The sequence below is a fragment of the Mus caroli genome, unplaced genomic scaffold, assembly GCF_978045245.1.
Source record: "Mus caroli unplaced genomic scaffold, Mus_caroli_1 scaffold_6, whole genome shotgun sequence".
NCBI lineage: Eukaryota > Metazoa > Chordata > Mammalia > Rodentia > Muridae > Mus > Mus caroli.
In genome coordinates this window covers 45,835,426-45,862,703 of record NW_028227261.1, presented here as the reverse complement: position 1 = coordinate 45,862,703, position 27,278 = coordinate 45,835,426, and the positions used below count along the sequence as shown (strand labels likewise).

The 27,278-nt window shown below is 42.0% G+C and overlaps 1 pseudogene across 2 annotated transcripts; it reads right to left on the bottom strand.

Annotated features, from left to right (window-relative positions):
- Nucleotides 1–26,036, bottom strand: LOC110292763 (nucleoside diphosphate kinase B pseudogene; annotated as a pseudogene). Of its 2 annotated transcripts, XR_015047331.1 has the most exons (6): nucleotides 25,801–26,036; nucleotides 24,794–24,994; nucleotides 21,312–21,485; nucleotides 18,543–18,679; nucleotides 5,152–5,276; nucleotides 1–1,819 (listed from the first exon to the last, which is right to left on the bottom strand). The product of XR_015047331.1 is annotated as a nucleoside diphosphate kinase B pseudogene, transcript variant X1 (transcript). The 2 variants fall into 2 exon arrangements; XR_015047332.1 differs by lacking the exons at nucleotides 18,543–18,679; nucleotides 21,312–21,485.
- Nucleotides 26,037–27,278: the final 1,242 nt, after the last annotated feature.

The following is a 27,278-nucleotide window of genomic DNA, read 5'->3' as shown; positions in this document are numbered from 1 at the left end:
CTGGGGCATCAAGCCTTCACAGGACCAAGGGCCTTCTCTCCCATTGATGCCAGATAAGGCCCCTTCAGCTCCTTCAGTCCTTCCCCTAACTTCTCCATTGGGGTCCCTGTGCTCAGTCCAATGACTGGCTGTGAGCATCCACATCTGTATTGATCAGGATCTGGCAGAGCCTCTCAGGAAACTGATATATCAGGCTTCTGTCAGCAAGTACTTCTTGGCATCAACAATAGTGCCTGGGTTTGGTGTTTGCTTGTGGGATGGATCCCCATGTGGGCAGTCTCTGGATGGCCTTTCCTTCAGTCTCTGCTCCACTCTTTGTCCCTGTATTTCCTTTAAGGACACATGCTCCATAGCAGCCTTATTTATAATAGCCAGAAGCTGGAAACAACCCAGATGTCCCTCAACAGAGGAATGGATACAGAAAATGTGGCACATTTACATAATGGAGTACCACTCAGCTATTAAAAACAATGACTTCATGAAATTCTCAGGCAAATAGATGGAACTAGGAAATATCCTGTGTGAGTTAACTCAAGCACAAAAAAACCCACATATGGTATGTACTCACTGATAAGTGAATATTAGGCAAAGAACGTGGAATGTCTATGATACAACTCACTGTCTACATGAAGCTCAAGAGAAAGGAAGACCAAAGGGTGGATGCCTCAGTCCTGCTTAGAAGAGGGAACAAAATAATCAAGGGAAGTAGAGGGTAGGAGGGACTTGGGAGGAAGAGAAGTTGAGGGAAGGGGGGAGAGATGGGAAGAATCAGGTATGGGAAGAGATATACAGAGGGTCAAGAAATTGAACAGAGGTGTGTAGCAATGGGGGATGGGAAACTGGGGGTAGCAACCAGGAATGCCAGGAAATCCCAGATGCCAGGAAAGCAAGAGCCTCCCAGGATCGCACAGGGATGATATTGGCTGAAATAGCCCGCAAAGGGGAGGGAGAACCTGTATCCTGTATCTCCAGGTTAGACATGGCCCCCTGGTTGAGGGATGGAGCCACCCACCCATCTCCAAAATTTTAACCCAGAATTGCTCATAGCCACTGAGCAATATCTCCAGTCCATCGAAATATTGTCATTGTCGCATTAAAAAAAAAAAAGCAGTGTAAATTCATCATTATTTCTCCACATCTACCAGCCACTTAGGTAAGGGACAGCACTTTTAATTAAAAAGACTTCTCCCCCCCACCCCCCACCCCAGTTCCAAAGTCTTTATTGTTTTAGAAAAGATGGTCCATCCTGTCAGTGGGATGAAGAGCTCTTCTGTTCAGAAACCCATCAGTAGTGCTGAAAAGGACTCTGGTTTCTCCACGTCTACTCGTTCACTCAGTCATGGGCACAAGACTTGTAGTCGATCAGTTCTTCGGGCTTAAACCATAGATGGATCTCTTTCTCAGCACCCTCCACTGAATCACTGCCATGAATGATGTTCCTGCCAACTTGAATGCAGAAATCCCCACGGATGGTGCCTGGTTTTGAATCAGCTGGATTGGTCTCCCCCAGCATCACTCGGCCCATTTTCACTACATTGAGCCTCTCCCAGACTATGGCCACCACCGGCCCCGAGTTCATGTACTTCTCCAGCCCCGGAAAGAAAGGACGGTTTTTCAGGTCGATGTAATGCTGCTTCAGGTGTTCTTCAAAGGCCCAAAGGAACTTCATGGCCACCAGGCGGAACCCCTTCTGCTCGAATCGCTTTATGATCTCGCCCACCAGGCCGTGCTGCACGCCATCTGGCTTGATGGCAATGAAGGTACGCTCGAGGTTGGCCATGGTCCGAAAGCTGGTGGGTCGGCTGGTGTCTGCCTTTGCCTTTTTTTAAAATTAGATATTTTCTTTATTTACATTTCTAATGCTATCCCTATACCCTCCCCACTCCCTGCTCCCCTACCCACCCACTCCCAGTTCTTGGCCCTGCCATTTCCCTGTACTGGGGTATATAAAGTTTGCAAGACCAAGGGGCCTCTCTTGCCAATGATGGCCAACTAGGTCATCTTCTGCTACATATGCAGCTAGAGACACGAGCTCTGGGGGTACTGGTTAGTTCATATTGTTGTTCCACCTATAGGGTTGCAGACCTCTTCGGCTCCTTGGGTACTTTCTCTAGATCCTCCACTGGGGGCCCTCTTCACTGAATTAGAAAGGGCAATTTGCAAATTCATCTGGAATAGTAAAAAAAAAACCTAGGATAGCAAAAACTATTCTCAACAATAAAAGAACCTCTGGTGGAAATGACCATGCCTGACCTCAAGCTGTACTACAGAGCAATTGTGATAAAAATACTGCATGGTACTGGTACAGCGACAGACAGGTAGATCAATGGAATAGAAATGAAGACCCAGAAATGAATCCACACACATATGGTCACTTGATCTTTGACAAGGGAGCTAAAACCATCCAGTGGTGGTGCTGGCACAACTGGCAGTTTCATGTAAAAAAATGCAAATTGATCCATTCTTATCTCCTTGTACAAAGCTCAAGTCTAAGTGGATCAAAGAACTCCACATAAACCAGAGACACTGAAATTTATAGAGGAGAAAGTGGGGAAAAGCCTCGAAGATATGGATGGGCACTGGGAAAAATTTCCTAAACAGAACAGCAATGACTTGTGCTGTAAGATCAAGAATTGACAAATGGGACCTCATGAAATTGCAAAGCTTCTGTGAGGCAAAAGACACTGTCAATAAGACAAAAAAGGCCACCAACAGATTGGGAAAGGATTTTTACCAATCCTAAATCTAATAGGGGACTAATATCCAATATATACAAAGAGCTCAAGAAGCTGAACTCCAGAAATTCAAATAACCCCAATAAAAATGGGGTACAGAGCTAAACAAAGAATTCTCAAGTGAGGAATACCGACGGGCTAAGAAGCACCTGAAAAAATGTTGAACAGGGAAATGCAAATCAAAACAACCCTGAGATTCCACCTCACTCCAGCCAGAATGGCTAAGATCAAAAATTCAGGTGACAGCAGATGCTGGCGAGGATGTGGAGAAAGAGAAACACTCCTCCATTGCTGGTGGGATTGCAAGCTGGTACAACCACTCTGGAAATCAGTTTGGCAGTTCCTCAGAAAATTGGACATAGCACTACCCGAAGATCCAGCAATACCTCTCCTGGGCTTATACCCAGAAGATGTTCCAACTGGTTATAAGGACACATGCTCGTCTATGTTCGTAGCAACCTTATTTATAATAGCCAGAAGCTGGAAAGAACCCAGATGTAGCCAGGCGAGGTGGCGCACGCCTTTAATCCCAGCACTCAGGAGGCAGAGGCAGGCAGATTTCTGAGTTCGAGGCCAGCCTGGTCTACAAAGTGAGTTCTAGGATAGCCAGGGCTATACAGAGAAACCCTGTCTTGAAAAACAAACAAACAAACAAACAAACAAACAACAACAACAAAACAAACAAACAAAAGAACCCAGATGTCCCTCAACAGAGGAATGGATACAGAAAATGCGGTACATTTACACAATGGAGTACTACTCAGCTATTAAAAACAATGAAATTATGAAATTCTTGGGCAAATGGATGTATCTGGAGGATATCATCCTTAGTGAGGTAACCCAATCACAAAAGAAGTCATTAGATATGCACTCACTGATAAGTGGATATTAGCCCAGAAACTTAGAATACCCAAGATACAATTTGCAAAACACAAGAAAATCAAGAAGAAAGAAGTCCAAAGTGTGGATACTTCATTCCTCCTTAAAATAGGGAACAAAATACCCATGGAAGGAGTTACAGAGACAAAGTTTGGAGCTAAGATGAAAGGATGGCCCATCCAGGGACTACCCCACCCAGGGATCCATCCCATAATCAGCCACCAAACCCAGCAAGATTTTGCTGAAAGGACCCTGATATAGCGTTCTCGTGTGAAGCTATGCCAGTGCCTGGGAAATACAGAAGTGGATGCTCATAGTTATCTATACGATGGAACACAGGGCCCCCAATGGAGGAGCTAGAAAAAGACTTCTTGTACCATCTCGGCTTTCAACTAGCTTGAACTGTTCCAGAGGATGTGATGCCCTCTTCTGGCCTCCACAAGCACTGCATGCACATGGGGCACAGGCACATATCCAGGCAAAACATCCATATCCACTTTTTTTTTTTTTGAGACAGAGTCTCCCTACTTGATATGTAGAGTAGGCTGGCCTCAAACTTACAGAGATCTGCCTGCCTCTGCTTCCCAAGTGCTGAGATTAAAGGTATGTACCACACCTGGACCATTTTCTTTTCAATGAAAACAAACAAACAAACAAACAAACAAAAAACCTGCTGAATAAAAGTGACAAATGGAGAAAAGGGGAGATGGAAATAGTTTTACTTTGGGGAGACAATGAGCATCCAAAGCACAAGACTGAAAGATACCTGTTCACAATAAATCATCTTCTTGAAATGGCCCTGAACTAAAGTTTGGGGGAGTTTGAGATTACAGTGTTTTGATGTCACGCATACCCTGTTAAGGAGCAAATTATTTTCTGAAGGTCTATCATTATTTATATATATCACTAGTCTACTAAAAAGCTATTTAAACTTCTTTTGCATTTTTGCTAAAAGTTCTATACTTTCTCATATAAAGACGATTGAGTCTCATGTGTTTGTTTGTTTGTTTGTTTGTTTTTGTTTTTGTTTTTGTTTTTCGAGACAGGGTTTCTCTGTGTAGCCCTGGCTGTCCTGGAACTCACTCTGTAGACCAGGCTGGCCCTAAACTCATAATTATCTTTTCTTCACTTCCCAAGTACAAGGATTATAGCTGTACATCAGCATGCCCATTCAAATGTTTGTATATTTTTTCTCGTGTGTGTGTGTGTGTGGGGTGTGTGTGTGTGTGTGTGTGTGTGTGTAGGGGAGGTGTAATATGTATTGTGAGTGTGTGTGTTTTATGTGTGCAACTCCTCAGTTGCTCCCTGCTTTATTCACTGAGACAGGATCTCTCGGTTGAACCTAGAGCTAGCCCATATAGCCATCTTGCTCTGGGAGTTCCCTGTCTCCACCTTCCTCCTGCTGGACTTAAGGCAGTATAAACCTGCCCAGCATTCCTGGGCATGCTGGAGATCTGAACTCTGGTCCTTGCACTTTTTTGGTATGTTAGTTACTTTTCTGTTACTGTGATAAAATACCATGATCAGAACAGCTTACCAAAGGAAAACTTATTTTGGTTTATAGTTCCTGCTGGAGCATCCATACCAACAGGGAAGACATGGCATGCTAGCAAGAGCCGGAAGCTGGCAGGAGCCGGAAGCTGGCTGGTGACCTTTGCATCCCTACATAGGAAGGAAGCAGAGAGAGCAGAAGTCAGGTCACTCCATAAATCCTCAAAGCAAGCCTCCCGTGACTACTTGCTCCGGCAAAGCTTCACTCCAAAAAGTTCCATAACATCTCCAAAGAATGCCACCAGCTGGGGACCAAGTGCTCAAATGCAGGAACCCATGGGGCATGTCTTCCATTCAAATCATCACATCTGGCAAGCACTTTAACCACAGAGCTATCTTCCTATTCCGTTGTTGTGTATTTTAAAATTAATTCATAAATGGAAGTGCTTTAGAAGGTAAGCTGTTCCTCTAATAAAAACGTTCCTTAAACATTTGAAAAACTGAATCGTCAACCATGCTAGCTTCATAAAATGCTACGGCCTCTTTCTTCTTGGAAAGGGAGGGACTGGGGAGCTGGCACTTAAAAAAATTAAGAAAGGCCAGGTGGTGGTGGTGCACACCTTTAATTCCAGCACTCGGGAGGCAGAGGCAGCTGGATCTCTATGAGTTGGAGTCCAGCCTGGTCTACAGAGGGCATTCCAGGACAGCCAGGGCTATAAAAAGAAACCCTGTCTCAAAAAAAAAAACAAAAAAAAAAACCAAACAAACAAACAAAAAAACAAAATAAAAGGAAAAATAAATAAAAGAAAGAAGAAAAAGAAAGAAAAGAAAAAACTTAGGAAACACTGAATATATATCAAGCTCCTCTTTTAAGTTTGTGCTTGCTTACTAAGGTGATTGAGAAAGCCTCAACAAAACTCAGTTCAACTTTTGGGATTCCTTTCTGGCATGTTCATTCCTATCCTTGAAAAAGCTACTAGTGTGATATGTGTCTATGTTTGAAATGCATCGCTTTTACTTACCTGGTAAGAGGAGACTAGGTTCATTCTTTCTGTTTTCAGAAGCTGAATCAGAGTCTACAATGTGGCAGGCAACAAGTTAACACTTGTTGAGTAAGTAGATGTTTATTTATTGGGTGTTTGTCAGACACTGGACTATAACATCGAAAAAGTAAACTCAACCACTGCCTTCTTATCGCTTACATTGTGCTAGGGGAGGAGATAACTTTTTTTTTTTTTTTCATCAAAAAAGTGGTCAGATGGAGAGTAAAGGGAGAAAGAACACTGCTCTCACAGATAGGCAGCAGGCACTCTGGAGCACTTACACTGTCCATCGATAGTGGAGTAAGCTTGAATGGCTCGGGCATCACCTTCATTGAGACCACACATTGAAGTAGTTTAAATTAACTAAAGCACTTGCACAAAGCTGTTGATGCAACCAGAAGGACTTAACCAAGAGGGATTGCCACAGAGATGTGGGAGAAACCGGAAGATAAAGATTTTAAGATCCAAATGGGTCTGAAACCGAGGAGTAGAATGTGCTTAGCATGAGTGAGACCTTGGGTTCAGTATCCGGCACCAAAAAATAAAGAACACAGTCAGAAGCCATTAACATCCTATAGTCCTGACATCTAGGATGGGCTAAAATTAATTACATTTAAGTAATTAGGCTGTGAGAAGACAGCATAAACCACAGATGTGGTTTATGTCATTCAATGTAAGCAAAAACAAAAAACAACAATAGTAACAACAACAAAACATGTCACCCCACTTGGCTGCAACATCAGCCTTATCGCGTATGTTGACATCCAATAGAGTTGGAAGCAGACATACATATGTACTGTAGGTATAATGACATTCGACAGACATACCTTCTTGAACATCAGTACTAATTCATGTTTAAGTATAAAGACCCTTTCTGTTTTAAAGAGGTATACATCTTCTGAAATTTTGCATACAAAGTAGTTGTTATAGTTAAGCAGTCAGGTTAATTTTAAGATTACATTTGTTTTTAACTGCTATCTAAAAGCACAAAATTATACATGTTAATGGGATATTGTGTGGTGTTTATTTAAATATATAGATTTCTGTCTCCTCAAACATTGCCTTATGGTGAAAACATTCAAGATCTTTTCCTCTGCCTTTGTAGAATAGCTCATTAGTGTTAGCTGCAGTCACCCTGCTACACCGCACACAGACGCTCTTGCTCCTTGCTAAGACAAAGGTAGAACTCATTGATCAGTTGCTCCCCACTCGCTCTCTTCCTCCTCTTCCTCACCTCAGGAGACCACCGTTCTAGTTGTCTCTCATTGATCAGTTGCTCCCCACTCGCTCTCTTCCCTCCTCTTCCTCGCCTCAGGAGACCACCGTTCTAGTTGTCTCTCATTGATCAGTTGCTCCCCACTCGCTCTCTTCCCTCCTCTTCCTCACCTCAGGAGACCACCGTTCTAGTTGTCTCTCATTGATCAGTTGCTCCCCACTCGCTCTCTTCCCTCCTCTTCCTCACCTCAGGAGACCACCGTTCTAGTTGTCTCTCAGGTCAATCTCCAGATCCCAGAGGCTAGCGAGATCATGTATCGCTTGTTTTATGTGTCAGGTTATTTCAATTAACATAACGATCTCCAGTTGCATCTACATTAAGTTGGGGTAATTTTACTAGACTATGAGGGCTGCATAGAACTGTGTCCTACTATTGAACTCTGCCCTATATTTATGCACTTCAGATGAAGAAAACTATTCTCTTGGGGGGTCTAATGATGAAACCAGAGAAATCAGCAACAAGTTAAACAGAAATGTAAAACTATATTTGAACAAAGGTGTAAAGCAGGTCTTCTGTGTTTTAAATATATTAATAGTGGATCTTTAAAAAATCTTAGAAAAATTAATTATTTAGAAGAACATTTTGTAAATTTGCACATACCATTTCATTGTTCTATTCCACGTGAAAATACATCAGAATCTAACTTTTTATAAAAACTATCTTTAGAGAAAGTCTGGAGAAGTTATTACACTATATATTCAGCAAGGCTGGCAGTTTAGTCAATGGACTATGTCTGAAAACTGGCATTGCAAGAAATGCTTGCTGACAGGAGCCTGATACAGCTGTCTCCTGAGAGGCTCTGCCAGTGCCTGACAAATACAGATGCAGATGCTCGCAGCCAACCCTGAACACAGGGACCCCAGTGGAGGAGTTAGGGGAAGGACTGTAGGAGCTGAAGGGGCCTTATCTAGCATCAATAGGAGAGAAGGCCATTGGTCCTGTGAAGGTTTGATGCCCCAGTGTAGAGAAATGCTAGGGCGGTGAGGTGGGTGGGGAGCACTCTCATAGAAGCAGGGTAAGGGGGGATGGCATAGGGGGTTTGCAGAGGGGGAACCGGGAAAAGGGATAACATTTGAAATGTAAACAAATAAAATATCCAATTTAAAAAGAAAACTGGCATTGGTATAAAAAGTGGTAAAAAATACATTTTCAGAGAAATTGCAAAACATAAGTTAAATAAACTAGCTCTAATAACTAAAAAATGTCTATGAGAAAATATGTTTATAGATTGCATAGGTGTTAAATTTGGGAAGTATGCCTGACATGAGTATGTTTTAGGGTACCCTGTGCACTGAGCCTACTTCCCCTTTCCTGCCCGTTTCTACGTATATATAGAAGTAGTTTGTATTTGTAAGGGAATCTAAGTAATCAAATGACAACGGTGTCACACCATAGACCACGTCTGCTGGTTCCATCTGGCATGTATTGATACAGGCGCTTTGGGTTGAATCTACACAGTACTGAAGTAGAGCATGACTCCTCTCAGCCACCCTTAATTAGAACTAGTGAGGGTCAAGAATGGAGGTAAGAAGTCATCTGATTCATAATTTATGTACATGTAATACATGTATTCATAAAATACAACCTGTTCTGATGACACAATCAGCAGTATTTGCTATTATATGGTATCACACACACACACACCTAGTAAGAAGGTTGACAGTCTTAAACAATGTGGGTGATGGCAGGCTATTAACTAAGACAAGAAATGCAGCAGATGAAACAGCTTTTATGGAATAAAAATTGAGAGTTCGGGTTGGGACATCAATTCTAGATGCCTATTAGATGCACAAGAAGAGTCGTCAAATAATGAGCTGTACAAATGAGTTTCAGAAGAACCTAGAATTCCTTGGGGGTAGATTTCTAGTAGAAGAGTTGCTGGGTCAAAGGTTAGGTGCGTGTTTACAGTGTTGTCCTGGAGCCAGCTGGCTAGGGTGGAGGTTGCAACAAATTGAACAGAAATGGTGAGTGTGCAGCCCTCTTGAGGGGAAGCGGCAGTGGAAAATTAAAGGCGGAAGTATTGTTTCTTTGGTCACCATTTAGGGGGATACAGCCCACCACAGAGAAGCAGAGAAGACAAGGTGGCGGGCAGGTGGCTTCCCGGCAGGGCAAGTGTGCAACTGGAACACTGTACCTACAACTCAAAGACTATGAAGCAGCGATAGGGCCAGGAAATGGGCCAGGCTGTAACATCCAAGGCCTGCCTCGAGTAACCTACTTCCTTCAGCCCAGCTCCACCTCCTGAATGGTCTACAGCTTTCCCAAAACAGTACCACTCCCTGGGACCAAGTTAAAGATTGTGCTGGACACTTCACATTCAAACCGTGTGTCCTAGTGCGCTTTCTGTTTGCGGCGATAAACACCAAGACCCAAAGCAACTTTGGGAGGAGAGAGTTTATTTCATTTTACAGATTATAGGCCGTCATCTCGGGAAGCCACAGCAGGAGCTTAAAATGGGCACCACACCACAGAGGAAAAGTGCTTCCTGGCTTACTCATCTACCTTTCCTCTATAGCCCAGGCCCACCTGACCAGGCACGACACTGTCCACGGTGGGCTAGCCACTCCTATGTCAATTCCCAATTGAGAACCCCATGAACAGCCATGCCCAGAGCCCAATGAGATGCGGCCAATTCTTCAACTGTGGTTTTCTCTTGGCAGTGTCAAGTTGATGACTAAAGCCTACTATGACACCGTACCCCGTTAATCCGTTAATGAAGTCATGTGTAGCTGAAGTTTTCTTTACTGGAGCATTTTAAACTAATAATTCAATCTCTCTCTCTCTCTCTCTCTCTCTCTCTCTCTCTCTCTCTCTCTCCTTCCTCTTGATTCAGCTTTGATAATTTGTTTCTTTCAAAAAGAAACTTGCCCTTTTCATTAGACAGAATTTGCTACCCTAGTCTATATTTTCCTTTAACTATCTGTAGTGATGAAATCTTTATCTCCAACCCTCTCCCCCCACCCCCATAGCTGGGGATGAAACTCGGACCTTGTTCATGCTTGGCAGGAGCTATATCCTCCTCTGCTCCTCCAGATTCTCTTTAATCTATAACAGTTCTGGGCTTTTTCTTTGACAACACTGATTTAAAAAAAAAAAAGAATTTGGCTAATCGCTTCATAGAATGTCTCACCATCTGTGTTTATTTGATGGCCTTCTCAAGATGACATTATACATTCTTGGTAAGAATATTTCACAAGTGATATTGTGTACTTCCCACTGTATCACATCAAGAAGCACATGCCAGTAGTCCCAGCAGTTCAGGAACTAAAGCAGGAAGATGGCGTGAGCCCAAGAGTTCCAGGTCAGCCTGGGTGACACAGTGAGACTCTGCCTAAGAGATGAAAATAAAGCCACTGTCCATTCACAAAACGGCTCCACCATGGTGCTTTGTAGTCGGGTGAAAAGATCTCACCATTGTTGGTTTGGTTTGCTTGTTTGCTTTATAATGGTCCCATTATGTAGGCTGGTCTGAGACTCTAACAGACTAGGGTAGCCTTGGACTCACAGAGATCTACCTGACTCTGCCTCCTAAGAGCTGGTATTAAAGGTGTGCACCACCCTGCCTGTCTATCTCTATGGTTTGATTTGGTTTGGTTTGGTTTTTTGAGACAGGATTTATCTGGGTGGCCCTGGTTGTTCTGGAACTTGCTTTGTAGACCAGGCTGGCCTGGAGGTCAGAGATTTGATTGCCTCCCAAATGCTAACTTTAAAGGCATGCAGATTTGGTGTTTTGTTTTGTTTTGTTTTGTTTTTTTTGAGATAAAGTTTCAGGTAGCTAATAAAAGCCTTATATTTGCTATACAGAATGATCTCGAACTTGTAATCCTCCTGCAGCAGCCTTCCGAGTGCTGGCATTACTAGCATGCTCTGTCATGCCTAGGCGAGATTGTTCCATTTTAGTGATATATTTATCTTCTCTTCCCAATTAATAAGTAACTTTAGGAATGATATTTTGAGATTACTAAATCTCTGCTTCCCATCAAACTTTCACACAATATTTTCTAATGAAGCATTACATTGTTGGTTACAAAATAAAGCTGGGGAGGGGGAGACTACATTATAAATGATACAGGGAAAACTGGATACTGACACGCAGAACCCTGAAATTAGATCCATATCTGTTTGTATAAAAGTCAATTTGAAATGGATCAACAACTGTAATGTAAGACTCTGATCTCAGACACAGGAAAACATAGGGGAATACTTCAAGACATAGGCAGTGGCTCTGTGATTAGACTCTCAATAGACAGTGAAACAAGATCAGGAACCTAACAAATGGGGGCTGAGGTCATTATGGCTTAATGGCAGAGCACCTGCTAGCATGCACAAACCTTGGGTTTGAATCCTAGCTCAGAGAGGGGGGTGGGGGGAAAGAAGAGGGAGGGAAGGGAAGAAGGAGTGGGGAGCTAGGAGGAGACAACTGTGATTGTATGAAAAAAGATCTAAGAGCCAGCTGTGGCAACACTCCTGCAATCCCAGCATTCTCTGAGGCTAAAATAGAAGTCTTGCAAGCTTAAGGTCAGTCTGGGCTATATAGACAAACCCTGCCTTAGAAAACTAACAACAAAATAATAACATTAAAAGCTTCTGAGCCATAAAGGAAATAATCGGAACAATAAGATGTACTACAGTATGAGGAGAGAAATTATTGCCAGCCGTATTGACAGATTAGTATTCAGAATGTATTGTTAAAAACTCAAATAGCTAAACACAGAAAAATGGAGAGTCCAATTGATAAATTAGCCAAACACGTAGTTCTCAAGAGAAATACAAATTACCACAAAGACAGGAAGAAAATGTTCATTGTTTTTAGCCATCAGAGAAATACAAATCTACATACAATGGAATTCTGTCCTACTCCAGTCAGAATAGCTGTCATCAATAAAACAAAACTCAACAAATGTCTGTAAGGATAGAGAGGAAACACACATGTAGCTCTGGCTGACTTTGAACTTGGTATGTAGACCAGGCTGGCCTTAAATTCACAGAGATCTGCCTGCCTCTACCTCCTGAGTACTGGGATTAAATGTGTGCACCACTGTGATCAGCTAATAAAATGAAAGAAAGAAAATTAGAAAGAATATTTATATGCTACTAGTAAGAATGCTGACTAGCACAGTCAGTAAAGAAATTGGAACCTATCATGGTTTGTATATTCTTGGACCAGGGAGTGGCACCATTCGTAGGTGTGGCCTTCTTGGAATAGGTGTGACCTGGTTGGAGTAGGTGTGTCACTGTGGATGTGGGTTTAAGGCCTTCACCCTAGTTGCCTGGAAGTCAGTCTTCCACTAGCAGCCTTTGGATGAAGACGTAGAACTCTCAGCTCATCTCTGCCTGCATCATGCCTGCCTGGATACCGCCATGCTCCCACCTTGATGACAATGGATTGAACCTCTGAACCTGTAAGCCAGCCCCAATTAAATGTTGTTTTTATAAGACTTGCCTTGGTCATGGTGTCTGTTCACAGCAGTAAAACCCTAACTAATACAGAAGTTGGTACCAGGAGAGGGGTATTACTGTGATAGGCCTGACCATGCTTTTATTTGAAAGAATGTGGATTTTTGGACTTTGGATTTGGAACTCAGTGGAATGCTTTAAATGGGGCTTAATGGGTCATCCTAGTAAGACTATGGAAGACTTTGTTGCTGGGAGTAATTTGAACTGTGTTGACCTGGCCCAAGAGATTTCAAAGGAGAAGAATTTCAGAATGTGGCATAAAGACTGTTTTTGTGTTATTTTGGTGAAGAATGTGGCTACTTTTTGCCCTTGTCTGAAAAGTCTGCCTGAGGCTAAGGTGAAGAAGCATTAACAAAGGAAGTTTCAAAAAGCCCAGCAGAGACTTTGCTCTCTGGTTAAGTCTTTTGAAGAGAAGTTTGAACAAGCATAGCAAGCTTAGAAAGGAAAATATAAAATATATGGTTTGAGTATTAAAGGGGTACCAGGAAGTGAAATGGAACAAAATCCTGTATTTTAGGAGATAGCAGATTAAGGGATTGGGACCTTGGGGCAAGATCCTACCCAGCTAAATTTAGATCCAGGCATGGTGGTACACACCTTTAATCCCAGGAGACAAGCATGCTGATCTCTGTGTTCAAGGTCAATCTACAGAGCAAGACCCAGGATAGCCAAGCTTAGGCAGTGAAGGATTTGGAAAACAGAAAGCCAGTGATAATGTGATAGTACAAGGGGATCATGTTCTAGTTCCTGCAAGGAGCAGAACTCGACAGCTTCAGCCATGTGGCTCTGGCTCTAGAGTCAAGAATGGAAGGAACTACTGGTACAATTGATGCTGGTCAGCTGGAGCTAAGAAATTAGCAATGATTAAGAAGAGACTAGCATTACTGAAGTGAAATATTCTGGGAATTGTTTTCTAGGAGCACAAAGAAGCGGTACCTCATGCTGCAGCTGGACTTGGTAATGTGTAAGAGTCACCCAGGTGGTACTTGTTTTGAAGGCATGAAGGGGTCATGAAGAACAGCAGAGGGCTTGGCACTGTGAGAGATCATAGAAGGCCATTGGAGAAGGTGTAGCCTCAGTTGTAGTTGATGGCCCAGGACAGAAGGAGTCATGCAAAGGATTTGAGGCTTGGCACCATGAAGAGAGCCTATGAGAGGCTATTGGTGAAGTCTAGTTGGAGTGGAACACCCCAGTGTATTGGAGATGTCAGTACCATGGGGTGATCACCAAGAACAGCAGCCGTAGTGGAGTGGATGAACCTAAACTTAGAGTGCTACAGAGAGCAGAACTGGAGAAGTGATGCCAGCCCTTAGGAGGAGTCCAAAAGATCAAGTGGAAGCCCAGATACTGAAACAAGAACTATAAAATTGAAATTGCCTTGGAGACTCAAAGATGTTAAAGATGCCAGAGCCATGGGATACATGGTGAGGAAAGCTGCTAACAGCAAGTGGAACCAGCCCAGGAGAAAGCAGTTTGTTGCAGTCAACAAAGATGAGAAAGGAGTGGAGATCTGAAGACGACTTTAACATCAGTCATGGAGATGCAGAGTTTGGAATTTGCCCAGCTGGTTTCCTGTGTTTCTTTGAGGATTACAGTTAAGTGATTGCATGAATCTCAGAAGAGACCTTGAATTTTGGACTTCTAACATTGTTGAGACTGCTATAGACTATGAGGACTTTGAAAGTTGGACTAAATGCATTTTGCACTATGCTATATTTAAGTATGCCCCCCCCCATAGACTCATGTGTTTGAACAAGTCTATGGGGGCCAAGGAGTGGAATGTCATGGTTTGTATATTTTTGGACCAGGGAGTGGCACCATTCGTAGGTGTGGCCTTCTTGGAATAGGTGTGACCTGGTTGGAGTAGGTGTGTCACTGTGGGTGTGGGCTTAAGACCCTCACCCTAGTTGCCTGGAAGTCAGTCTTCCACTAGCAGCCTTTGGATGAAGACATAGAACTCTCATCTCTGCTTGCACCATGCCTGCCTGGTTACTGCCATGCTCCCACCTTGATGATAATGGACTGGACCTCTGAACCTGTAAGCTAGCCCCAATTAAATGTTGTTTTTTATAAGACTTGCCTTGGTCATGGTGTCTGTTCACAACAGTAAAACCCTAACTACTACAGAACCTTTCCTCAAAAAACAAAAATCAAACAAACAAACAAACAAAAAAACCACCGTAATTAAGCTACTATATGATCTAGCTACATGCCTAAGGTGATTAAAATTAGCATTCAATAATGTTACTTGCACACCTATGTTTATCAGGGCAGTATTGACATTAGCCAAGTTATGGAAACTGTTTAGGCGGCCATCAATGGATGAGCAGATGCATAAAATATATGGTACATATACTCAGTGGATTACTAGTCATCCATAAAGGGCAAAATCATATCATGTGCAGGAAAATGAGTGGAACCAGAGCTGGAGATCATCCTGTTAGATGAAATAAGCCAGACTCAGAAAAATAAACACCATACCTCCTTGTCTCTCACGCATAATACTGTAGAGAGAATATCTTGTGTATTGTATGGATGCATCATCTGTCAATTAGAAAGCCTATGGCCTATAGGAAAGGGTAGAATAGAAGGTGAGACATCCAGGAGGCAGAAAGAATTTTGGGATAGACCCAGATGGGAGATTTCCTGTGAAGATGTGAGGAGACAGACGAATGGTACCTGGGAACAGGTAATCAGCCATGTGGCAGAATGTAGATTAAAATAAATGGGTTATCTTAAGTTATGATTCAAGTCAGAGACGAGCCTAACTCTATGGCCAAGATTTGTAAATATATCTTGACTCCTGAGTCTAATTTCTGGGAGCATGGAAGGAAGACCCAGACCTAACGTCTACGTAAAACCAAACACAAACGTAGAAAGGAGATGCTCAAGATTGCTTTTCGCTGCTGTGCCGAAACACTGATTGAAACAAACTTGGAAAAGAAAAGGGTTATTTGGTTTACTGATTAGAGCCCATCACTGAGGGAAGCTCAGGTAGGTACTGAAGCCAAGACTGTAGCGGAACGCAGTCCATTGTCTTGCTTCCTCTGGCTTGCTCAGTTACCTTTCTCAGAGTCAATGTGACCATGGACTGTGGACATGGGCAGGGTCTTCTCACATCAACTAGCAGTTCCCCCAGACATGTCCACAGCCAGTCTGATGGAGGCAATCCCTCAGTTGAGTTTCCTCTTCTTAGGTATGTCAAGGTGACAACTGATGCTAACTATGGCAGGGACTATTTGGAAAGAGGAAGGGAGAACCAGCAGAAAGTGGGGGGGTAAGTGAGGGTAACGAGGTACAGTCAAAGTATGTTAAGTGCACGTCACAATAAAACATTTCACGTAATCACTCTATGTTAATGAGAAACAGGTCAGTTTTCATGGTGCTGGGGAGTGAACTCGGGGCCTTATGCACACACAGTATTTACTGTACCACTGAGAACCTTCTGTGAAGATTTGTTTATTTTACGATTCACTATGCCTTCAGGCATTCAAGATATATTACTAGATAGCTAACATGTGGTAAGAATTATGACAGAAATGGAAGGATGGTGAGTTATCCGGAAGGAAGATAATCCTTCCTGCCTGGAGGGACATCATCAAGGAGAGAGTTTCTTCTTGACACTCCAAGAAGGTCATATTAAGAGCAGTAGACATGAATGTGGCTTAAGACATTTTATCTTTCTATTGTGTGTATTCATGGTGTGTGGTAGTGTGTTACAAAAGAACATGTTTGCTGAAGTCTGTGTTATACACTGAGTGAGCCCCCCTCACATTGTCCCCTACCTTCTCTGTTCACCCCTCTGTGAGTCCTCTTTGCACCCCAAGATAGACTTGCTTCTACTGTTGGGTCATAGTTCTGCCCACAATCTAATAAAATCTCCATGAAACCTATGAGTTGTAGAACAGAGAAGACCTACGTCTTCTCTTCTGAGACTGGTTTACTTCACTCGAGATGATAAACTGCAAATGACATGACTTCATCCTTCCTGATGGTCAAAAGGAATCCCGTTGTGTATTATATACTCCATTGTCCTTATCCATTCCTCAGCTGTCGCACAGCTAGGGTAGTTCTGTAACTCAGCTGTGGTGATAGTGGTGTCACAGAGGTGTGTAAGAATCTCTCTGACACACTAACCTGAGGGTGTGTGAACAAATATCCTGTCTGGACTTTGCTGTTGCTAATTTCTTCCTCCTTCTGGATGGGAGAGTTATCTTAAGTTATGTGGTTAAGTTACCAGGTCAGTGGTTAAGAGCACTGACTGCTCTCCCAGAGATCCTGAGTTCAATTCCCAGCAACCACATGGTGGCTTACAACCATCTGTAGTGGGATCTGATGCCCTCTTCTGGTGTGTCTGAAACAGTGACAATTTACTCTCATAAATAAAATAAATACATAAATGTTAAAAGTAAAAGAAATGAGCTGGGCATGGTGGTGCACACCTTTAATCCCAGCACTCAGGAGGCAGAGGCAGGCAGATTTCTGAGTTCGAGGCCAGCCTGGTCTACAAAGTGAGTTCCAGGACAGCCAGGGCTATACAGAGAAACCCTGTCTTAAAAAACCAAAAAAAAAAAAAAAAGAAAGAAAGAAAGAAAAGAAAAGAAAAGAAAAGAAAAGAAAAGAAAAGAAAAGAAAAAGAAAAAGAAATGGCTGGAAATACGACCATCTTAAAACTTATCTTGTTAGGTTGTATAAAGGCATTGCTGGATTTGAACCCAGGACTTCCCAAACCATATAGATATGGATGTAGTTCATGGTTGCCTCTTGGGTTAAAGGTAGGACCCAATTGTTGAAGACACAGCACACCTAGGACACAGGACTCGGTGATTCTAGTTGGATCTGACCTGAAAGCCTCTTTCCTGAAGTCTATCTCGATCTCAGAAGATACTCTGTGAGCTGTGAAGGGAGAGAAGCGATTATGCACTCCTACTTAGCTGCAACACCTTTGAATCGATCACCAGCATGGCAATATATGCATGGAGGTGTAATAAGTGGCACTCACATGTCGGTGACAACCACCAGCTGCCTAATTGTATTAGAGGCCTACTAACAAGAGGGAAACCATGCCTGGTACTGGCCAACCTAGCCAGATTGTGAAAGCACGGGCCTTAGAAAAGAATCTACTGCCTGCACTTTGCTAAACCTGCATAATTAATTTCAACATTCAAAATCTTCTCCTTTCCCTCACAGAGAAGTGTAGATACTACCTCTCATCAAATAAGCCTTTCTTAATGGCAAGTAGAGACCATCATGGAAAACTGCAACTGGGTATAATACAGAGATCAACAGATCATGGGGAGCCCAACCCCATGGATATATCTATATCACCCTTGTCTTAGTTGGGGTTTATTGCTATGAAAGAGATGCCATGACCAAGGCAACTCGTATAAGTACAAACATTTAACTGGTGCTGGCTTATGGTTTCAGAGGTTCAGTCCATTATCATCATAGTGGGAAACATGGTGGCATACATGCAGACATGATGCTAAAGATAGCTGGACGTTTGACATCTCGATCCAAAGGCAGCCAGGAGGAGCCTCTCTTCCACCCTGCGTGGAACTTGAGCATAGGACCTCAGAGCCTACCCCCACAGTGACTCACTTCCTCCAACAAAGCCACACCCACTCCAACTCAGCCACAACTCCTAATGGTGCCACTTACCATAAGCCAAGCATATTGAAGCCACTACACAGCTCATGCACCTATTGCTCAGGGAACTTCACAAAAGAGTGAATGTGAAGATTGTAGGAGCCAGAATACCAGGGAGTCTTCTGTGAAACAGCCTTTCCTAGAAATGGCTGCACAAAAGACACCAGAACAATATCAATATTGTTATATGGATAAGTTAATGTGGAAGGGGGAAAATTTTTGAGGGGTCTTACCACTAGACAAAAAAAAAAAAAAAAAAAAAAAAAACTATAGGCAAGTAATGACTGCTAGGGTAAGGAGAATAAGCCTCTCTTGGGGATGAAGCCCTTTATTGGTTATCCAATGAAGAATGGTCAGTCTGAAATTATATACATACCACCAACCAAAAAGAACTAAGCAGGTTGTATGTGTGAGTATGTGCTTGTGCACATACATACATACATACATACATGCACACATATATGTGGTGATACCAATAATCAAAGAAAAAGAGGTTATCAGCTTGAGAGTGGGGACATGGAGGGATTGAAGGAGGGCTGGAGGGGGAGAGAGTAGAAAAAAACTTTTAATGACTTGTAAAATACAGTGGTCTTAGCACATTCCTAAAGCTGGGCAGCAACCATTACTGTCTAGTACATTTCAATCACCTCTAAATGGAACTCGTGTCCATTCATAGTTATTCCTCATAGCACCCCCTCCACGGTGCCTGTTAACCACTTGTCTACTTATATCTCGCAGCTTAAGAACATTTAACCTAATGAAGTCACACAATATGTAAGCTCTTTTTTCACTTAGCATGTTTGACTGCTCATTCATTAGGTAACTTCTATTTGCTCTTCATTCCCTTTTGTGCTAAAGATATTCAATTGTATGGAGTGTATACATCCATTCTTCACTCTTGGTATCATTTTCTATTGCTTTTCCTAACTTTAAGAAATATGTCAAGGCTTTGTCAGCCAAGGTTCTTTGGGAGCAGCTGGCACTGGGGTTCTCTTCACCAATTTTTGATCTCCATAAAAGTCTTATATTTTCTTTTCCTTTCCCTTCCTTCTTCCTTCCTTTCTTTCTTTTTTTAAAGTTTTATTTATTTAATTTATATCTTCATGTACACCTGCATACCAGAAGGGGGCATCAGATTTCATTATGAGATGGTTGTGAGCCATCATGTGGTTGCTGGGAATTAAACTCAGGACCTCAGGAAGGGCAGCCAGTGCTCTTAACTGCTGAGCCATCTCTCCAGCACTTCCTTCCTTCCTTCCTTCCTTCCTTCCTTCCTTCCTTCCTTCCTTCCTTCCTTCCTTCCTTCTCTCTCTCTCTCTCTCTCTCTCTCTCTCTCTCTCTCTCTCTCTCTCTCTCTTCCTTTTTTCTTTTTTAAAACAGGGTTTCCAATATTTCCCCTAGAAAGGCCCCTTTGTCAGTACAATCTAGAGTACACATCACCAGGCACTTACTTGTGTCTCAGTTAGTTTTCAGCTACAGTTTGCATACCATATAGAAAGTTTATTTAACCAAATAGTTTTTAAGTCCCTTGAGGTCAAGAATGGATTTCCTAGTTGGCAATGCTGGCTCATACCTATAACCCTGTAACCTTGGGAACTGAGGCAAGAGGATTGTCATAAGTTCAGGCCAACCTGACCTACAAAGTAATTCTCAAAACAAAAGCATACAAACAAAAAAAAAATGTGTGTGTTTGTGTTGCTTGTGGTTTATTAGTAAGAGCTGTGGTTTATTAAAGGCTCCTGAGGGGCAGGATCTTTGCACACATGTTGCTGCTCTTTACAAGAACTTAAAAAAATGAGGGGTTGTTTCTCCCAGTTTTCAAATGCAGAAGCCTAGAGTCCCTGCAGCATAAGCCTATTAGGCGACCATGCTGATCGGTTCATGGTACATGATTATCAGCCACCTGACTGATTTGTGCCAATTTGATGAAAATATTTCCATCTGGCAGGAAAAAAAAAGACACAAATTTGAATCCTTGTGCTATTTTAAGTTACCAACTTGTGTCTACAGACAAGTGCGCACTTTCTATCAATTCTGAGTTTCCTGATTGGTAGAATGGGATTTTTTTTTTTTTTTTTAAAAAGAAGGCCCAAACCAACCCTTGCCTTGAAGGAGTTATGAATATTAAACAAGGAAATGCAGATGCAAAATAAATATTCATAACTTACTTATGTGTTTCTTTTGTCTCATTAAAATGTAAACCAAATGAATAAGTGAATACGTTAAGATTAATAAAGAAAAGATATTTATCCTACACCATATATGTCTCTTATGTGTACATAATTTATTAGTCTGCAAATGATGACACAATTCTGGATAATCCAAGGTTTTATGGAGAACTTTTTCCAAATGCTAATATATGCACAATTACATTAAAACAATCTTAGAAATCTGTTTTTAAAAAATTGCTGTCAGAGACCCACACAGAGGCCACTGGGTTTTGGTTCCGGATATTCATGTTGCTTTCCAGTAATCTTTTGATCTAATGGAAGGAGATTTAAATAGTTTTTCTTGGAAATCCTTTTCTTCAAATTAGTAGATGAATTTTGTGAATTTGTGAGAGGTGACATTTCTGTTAGCTGATTTAATATCATTGTCATTGTGGAGGTTGTTTTTTATGTCCAATGCTTTGATCTTATTTTTCTTCAGTATATTCTGTTGCTAAGTAGAAAATCCTCATTATAAACAGATATTATCTCTTGTTTAAATTATATATATATATTTAAATTCAAAATAATGGTAAAAATATACTTTGGGATAGAAATGATTTTTAAAAATTACCTTGATCCTCTGTATAATATTTTCTGCTTAAAAAAAAAATGTGTGCTATTTCCATCCTTTATTTTGAGATGTTATTTTCCCTACAGGGAACTGATTCTTAAAGTTCTTTTATGTTGGTAGCCAGAAACTTCATTTGCTGACCTTAGATTATGCTACAAGGTCTTTCAATAAAATCTGATAAACAAGAAAAAAAAAAGAAAATCAGAGTATTAATGAGTTAATATTTTTACAGATAATAGCCACATGTTTGAAGAAGCACACATTTTCAATCTTTAAAACGGGTTAAAATAATAAGCCCTTTTAACAGAATTTTAATCATCGTGCTACATACACTTCTCTATTATATTTTCATCTTAATATTTTTTCCCTGTGGCATTAGTTATGTCTGACTTGAACTAAAATACTTTTGCCTTTGGATGCTCTTTGTATTCGGCTCTTTGCCTTTCTGGTAGATACATGGTATATTTCAACAACTCTGGACACTCTGTACTAGCTCGGAGCCATTTTGATTACTTTTAAACAAATTAGAAAGCCTTTAGCCAGTTCAGTGATCTCTCCCATGTGGCCTTATGCTGGCCTCACACAGAACAGGCCCTAAGTCTACACCAGATGGCCAACTGCATCCACGAAGCCTTTCAGATTGGTGCTGATCTTGCAGGCTTGGGACAGAATATATGCTTTTTATATGTAAGAAAAAACATATATGTAATTTATAGATATGGCTGTAATAACAGTGTTTCTTTGAAACATTATTCAAATGCAAAGAGTAGAAATTTCATAAGAAACTGAAAAACTGTCCATATAAGAAAATTAACTTTGCTTATATTATAGTGATACAATAAAAACACTGGTATTTTTTGCCTTGTGTTTTTATTCTTGGACAAATGTGTTTTACTGTTCATCCTTTGTCGTTGCTTTTAGTTTCCTTATCAAACTTCTCCTTTTGTGTAATTAATATTTAATCTATGGCCATGTCTATTTAAAATATCCATTTGTCCTCTTGTCATTATCAAGATTCTGGCTTTGCATTTGAAATTTCTTAACTGTAAATGTTAAATGACTTGTTATATACATGCCCCATGACAAGAATTTTAAGTAATACCAGGCAGAAGTAGGAGCTGTTCAGTGCTTTCAGTTCTAAGATTTTAACCTACACCCTCTCTGGATCATCAGTGAAAAGGAGCTCGCCTACAATGAAAAAAAAATCATAGCTTATATGACATCTTTAAATAGTAATCTGAAGTGAATTGGTATTTTTATTCAAAATGTCTATCTGCTCAATATAAAATTTTGGTAAAAAATATCTCAATGTCCATACACATTAAAACATCCATGTAGGACACAGCTTAAAAGCATTACTTTAATTGTCTACTCAGTACTGTGTGCTTATAGAGAATACTTGAAGGTAGAACATGTAGCTATAAAGCATTAAGCATACAGTTAAAATACATAACTTACCTGCAGGAATAATTTCTTTTTAAAAGCAAATGGGCCTTGATTACCCATAATTATTAACAACTTAACTCTTTTGAGACAGGGTCTCATTAAATAGGCTGGGGTGATCTTGAATTGACAGAGACCCCACTTGCCTCACCTTAAATTTTTATCTATTAAGATAATCAGTATTTTCTAAATATGCCAAATCAAGATGTATTAAATTGTTTTGAAAAACCACAAATCACTTCCAAGATGTTCCTAGATCTTGATTTTACACTTAAAAAAATGAGCAGTGCATGTAAAATATTAAGTGTTTTTTGCATCCCAAGTTATATTCAAGACATAAATACGCGATTGCTGCGATTTCGTGTCCAGACTTCTTGACTTTTACCTTTACTTCTGATAAAATGCAGACCGAGGCTTTTACTCATAGGCCCAGGGTAAACTTGTAGCTGTGGGACTAACAGCTACGATTTAGCATCACTGAGTATAATTTTTAAAGTTCAAGTAATTTTTAGGAATGAGGAAAGAGACAGCTGAGGAAGGAGGAATTTTTTAAAACATGGGCCTCTCTACCTACATGCTATCTTTTTATTGTTGTTGTTCATTACCCAAAATGTGAAGGAAAAAAAATGAAAGAGAGAAGGAAGGGAGTTTTAAAGCTCAGACAAGCAAAATTATGGTGCTAGTAGAGTAAAATGATTTAAAAAAAAAAAAAAACGTTTCCCAATTATGTTTTACTTAACACTGAAGAAGAGACACTGAGATGATCAACTCTTCTCTCATGGGGAATACAACGTCAAAAGTAAAGAGAAACTGCATCACAACACCTACTACAGCGCATTTCAACACTGAGGCAGAGGAAAGTATGAGGTTGACCATCATCAGATGTTGCTCAATTTAATAATTTGACCATTTGTCCTAATACATGAATGTTTTTATTTTACTGTGAATCATCACCACACTGTAAGATTACTATTGATCTGCAAATTAATTGTTCTAGCTCTTTAAGATGATATTTATTCAGACATGTTCCATACCTCGACAAAGGTATGGAAATGCATGTCATTTTTAAGTGGCCCACAAAGATTGGTCCAAGGCGTCTAACTATATGCACATCAGTGAGGGCATCAATTTTTCTCAACGAAACCATCTAAGAAGATAGCTATGTGATAGGAATTATTTGGGCTCAAACAGGAGACCAATTATGAAGTCTGGTGGTTCTGAACTTGTGAGAGAAGACACTGACACCCACTGATCATGAAATGCCAACTGGTAGAACTGTTCCTGGAGCCCAGAAAGCTTCTTTTTTTCTTTTTTAATTTTAGGAAGTTGTGTTTCCAAAGCACACATTTAAAACTCATAACAGACCTCTTTTCCAGCAAGTGTACACACTATGCTGAGCAGGATCAGGGAAGTGGACAGTATTTTAATATGGTTGATAATTTAGTTGCATTTCTAAGTTAAAATCCAACATCAAAGGATGTTGGGGAATTTTGTCTTTATATGGAACTTTCACTATTTATGTAACTAATTTGAAAAACAGAAACAAAATCTGCCAACATGATACTGTTCTCTACATGGTTAAGATAACATTCCAGATTTTTCTAAGAGACTTGCTGTACTGATGAAATATTACGAGCAGAAGCCTCCATGTCCAAATATTCTCAGGAAGAAATCTGGGTTTTTACTTAACAACTACAGAAACTCTATTATTTGTATGTAAAAAAGACAATATCATCATAATTATACCAATTAAATGTTGTGCTTCTGGTAAATTATTTCTTCCCTAGAACCGGTTGGAATTAGGATGTCTTCTTCGTACTCCGAAGACAGTAAGTATAGTTGGATAGAAATTGGTGGTTTCTTACTTCCTCCCCCAAAGAGCTGCTGGTTTTGGCTGGTTGTTTTATTTTGGAATGGAGTGTGAGGGAAGAGGAAAAAGGCTGTATATAAAATTATTGAGCAGGCCTAAATTGAAATTCTGCTTTGATCAGCGAGACAGAAACACACAGAGATTAGGTGAGACAGTTTTAGTACAGTACCTGTGTAATTTTTAATATGTACACCTCTGTTCTCAGGTTCTCCTCCGTTTCTGTGCGGATTTCTCTGGACAGCTCAGAATCCATTTTAGAACACGGGAAGCAAAATGTGTGAGTTCCACTTGTGCTTTTGCAGGTGCTGTGGTAGCTGGGATAACCTTTGCTCACTTGCTGGCCGAGACCAAGCTGTTATTTTAATGTCTGCTGAGAGTTAAAGACAGCACAGAAAATTCCAAAACCACATCCTAACACCTAAAGTCCACACAGTGTCTCTACACAGATGGCAAAATATTTCGCTGGAATCTTAATTTACCAAGTCTATATCCAGATCTGGGGGTTGGGAGAAAAGGGGAATTCTTTTGAGGCACCGCTGAAGATTGGGGGAAAAAAAAAGACAGAAAAAGAGAGAGAGAGAGAGAGAGAGAGAGAGAGAGAGAGAGAGAGAAAAACATACTCCTAGGTGTTCTGCACACCCCAGCCCTGAAGGTCACCGCTCAGGCTTGGGTCCTTTTGAATGAAGAAGGTGTATTTTCGGTTCCGGATGTCTAGTATACTACGGAGGAAAAGCAAAACCGTGGGGGCAGTTTTGCGAACAGTCCAAGACGGTAAAAAGCCAGAGAAGAATTTGTCTTCTTAGCAGTTGGACGCCTGGCTGGGAAGCCCGGCTGTCCTCAGCTGTCATCGCCAGGGGAGGAAAGGAGAGCTACTCTGAGTAGGGCACCGAGTGGCTGCAGCGCGCCCGCGGCTCTGGCCGCCAGCTCACCTCCGCGGGCCAGCCAGGAGCTCACCGGCCTGCTCTTCTCAGCTCGCGCACTGCCCTCCGGCCGCAGCCCCGGGGCCAACTTTACCCAGCGTGAGGGCTGCCCCAGGGCCAGCACCAGGAGGGGCTGCTGTGGTCGCCCACAACTCCTGGGTTTCTTGGGGAGCGGTTCCCCTTTCCCAACTCCCAGCTCCCTCCTCCCGCCCCTCCGGGTGCGCCGGCTAGCCACGATCCCGGCGCTCACACTCACTCGAGGGCGCCTCCAAGGTTACCCGCGGCTGGGGGCTGGCTCTGGCTGCGGCCACCCGCCTCCTTTGTAGCTCTCCTCCCGCCCTTTGCCTTTCGCTGCGGCAGGGTTGTGGGCTTCCAAGCCCCGGGCGGGACGCGTCCTAAAGCTCAGGGAGGGAAACTGGGCTGGGAGACAGGCCAGCTCCGGACTGGGCTGGGGGCAGCCTCGGTGGCTCCGGGTGCCCGGGACAGCCAGGTCAAGCAAGGCCACGAAGGGCAGAGGCTGTGGCTCGTGCGGGCACGCTCTGCAGCGCACAGGGCATGGGGTGATGTGGGGGCTGCAGGAGGCACCGAGGTGCGAGAGGCATCCCGGGTCCATAGAGGGGCAGAGACCAGCCAGCGGCCAAACCTGCCGAGGAAACTAGCTAAATAAAAGGAGGCTGTTATTTAAGGCGCGGAAATTTGAAATATTTGGACAGGAAGAGAAGAGAAAAGAGACCTTTGCGAGGAAGGAAAAAAAAGTGAGCTAACGGTTTTGCAGCTCCTCCACCCCCACCCCCGGGCTTTTCTGCGCGCACGGAAGGAGCGCCTGGCTCCAGCTTCTTCCCTGTTGCACCCAGACTTAGCCCAAGTCTGGGACACAAAAGATGTGTTCGCATCCTCTCCATAGACGCTGGGGTTGGCTCTGGGCAGAGCTTTACCCCATCTCAGGCGGGGGTTTTTGTTTTTCTGCCTCTCACTAAGTGCCTACTGCAGGTCGGTTTGCATGAAACTGCCGGGTAAAAGGGTAGCACCGTTTGCACTAATGTGGGACTTTCTCCTCTGTAGTCTTTTGGCAGAGGTAGCTTAGAACAGTCCGGAAGGTTTGCAAGTATGGCCCCTTCTTGCTCCAGCACTGTGAGCGTTTTCACTGCTTTTTGGACCCCGGTGAAAGCTTACAGCAACTTCCGAGCAACAGAAAAACTTGAAGGTCCCGGCCTCAAATTCTGATATTCAATATGATCAAGATAAAGTAAAAATAGCATTGCCAAGTAGATTGCTTTCTCAGGAAATGATATTTTATGTATTTGTCATTTACTCAAAGTGGTGTGTGTGTGTGTGTGTGTGTGTGCAAGAGCTCATCACAGCACTGCTTGATAAATGATATTCATAAAAAAAAAAAACTGACTCACTAGAGAAATGAAAAGAAGGGCACCTTGGTTAGTAATTCTGGTACCAGAGTGGACTGCGACCCTGTTCACACACACACACACACACACACACCACCCTTTGCAGGTGTTAAGTTTGGATTTAGTTTACTGTCCAAAGGCTGGACTTGAGTGTCCTGGTGGGATTAAGGCACAGTGAAGAAAACTCAGCTCGAATCTCTACTTTATAACCTCTATCTTTAATATAGCAGGGTCCCCTGGGGATCCGGGCACTCTATTCAATTAGCTTTTTTATCCTTACTCTTCACCTGAATATATTCAGACTCCTTCCGACCTGTGCTCACCGGTAAAC